This window comes from Octopus bimaculoides, chromosome 13 (genome assembly GCF_001194135.2).
Source record: "Octopus bimaculoides isolate UCB-OBI-ISO-001 chromosome 13, ASM119413v2, whole genome shotgun sequence".
Classification (NCBI taxonomy): Eukaryota; Metazoa; Mollusca; class Cephalopoda; order Octopoda; family Octopodidae; genus Octopus; species Octopus bimaculoides.
In genome coordinates this window covers 53,632,837-53,634,627 of record NC_068993.1, presented here as the reverse complement: position 1 = coordinate 53,634,627, position 1,791 = coordinate 53,632,837, and the positions used below count along the sequence as shown (strand labels likewise).

General features: G+C 35.1%; 1 protein-coding gene across 1 annotated transcript in view; it reads left to right on the top strand.

The window, feature by feature from the left end:
* The window catches only part of LOC106867557 (uncharacterized), a 247,151-nt gene that overhangs the window by 222,327 nt on the left and 23,033 nt on the right, over window positions 1-1,791 (top strand). The gene's annotated exons all lie outside the window — the stretch shown is intronic.

Below are 1,791 nucleotides of genomic sequence, written 5' to 3'. Positions count from 1 at the left end.
TGAGCTTTTGTTGTTATTGGGGTTTTTTTTTTTTTTTTCTATGTAAAATATGTTAGGGTTTTAGGAATGAAAGAAAAGTAAAAAAAAAAAGGGTAGACAAGTAGATTGATCATAGCGATTTCTTTTCTTTCGTCAATAGTTATTGCTTAGAGTTGAGGGTTGTCCTGCGGCACACTGGCACATTCAAAAGGTGCACTACGGCACATTAAGGAACTATAAATTCATTTTCTACACGTGCCTGCAAAATCTTGTAAAATTATTGGTTTCAAATTATGGTACAAGGCCTGCAATTTCGGGGTGTGGGGGGAAGTCGGTTACATCGACCCCAGTGCTCAACTGGTGCTTATTTTATCGATCCCGAAAGAATGAAAAGCAAAGTCGATATCGGTGATTAGCAGCATTTTGTCCGGCATGCAAACAATTCTTCCATCTCACCGCCTTTATACCTTGTAAATATATGGCCTTTACGCAAGACCTTTGTTCAGTATTCTAGTTTATTTAGGCAAAAACTGGCTTATTATTTCGATGTTTATTCCATTGGGAAAGACTTTACCTTTTTTGTTCAAGGACTAATATAATAAGGAACAGTGACATACTGAGGGATATATTAATCAACTGTGCCCCACTCCCCAAATATGTTACCTTGTTCCAATGTTTAACGAGATGAGTTAAATTTCTGTAAAACCGAGTTCGCGAGTCGGATTTGCTTTCGATTTTATCATTCGTGGAAAATATGAATGTACAATTTCTGATTAGTTTATATTTGTGTTCCTAAGTGCGGGAACGAAGTTTGCTGAGTGGGTGCAAGCCTAGGTCCAACCCAAGATGTTCAAAGCATTTTCATTGCTCCACTCCACCAAAAAACATTTTAGGGGTAGCGCTTGCAACCCCTGTTCCTGAGCTTGTGTTCCGAAACTAAAAGGGCTATAAAAATCGGTTCTTACTTTTGGTTCTTGTTACGTTTCGCGATAAAAAAAAAATATGTGATTCTTTGAAAAGAATGTTAATCAGGCCACATTTCTCGTGATAAAGACTGAACTCAGCCCTGCATTGCAGTGAAATATTTGCCCATTGAGATGAACGACAACTAGAAACTACACTCAGCTGTCTTCATTATCAATGTGTAAGGAAGAAAATATGGCGACGGAGTACTGTACTTGATATCTTGGAGGTAATTAATGTTAATGTTTTACTATAAAATCTTACCGTAGACAACTTCTTTCAGGGCCAAACGGTTTAAAAAGTTACACTTTTTTTCAACTGACCAAAATTCAATCCTTTGCGAAACGAAATCCGAGCTGGTTTTATTTATTATTTATTAACTTTTTTTTATCAAATCGTTTGTCCTTTTGTTTTATTTGATACAGAATAAAACTGGGAAAAAAAACGAAAAAAAAACGAAAGGACTTGTTATGACACAGAGTAGAACTCTAGTTTCCTATTGTGCTCAGATAGACAAAGTTTGATGATAATAATGATGATGACGACGACAATGATGATGATGACGATGACGACGATGATGATGACGATGACGACGATGATGATAGTGATAATCGTAATCATCATCATGACGACTACGATGAAAGCGATGGAGTATAATTTAGTTTACGAGAGTAAATGAATTTTAGTGACGATAATTAAATATATAAACATGAAAAAAAAAATGATTATATAGAGAAATTGCCTCGTGATGACATCTTGACTAAACACCATAGAATTGTGATTTTAAAAGAAAGTATACGAAATAAAGAGATAATAACATATATAATTTCTTTTTCTAACGCTTAGAAT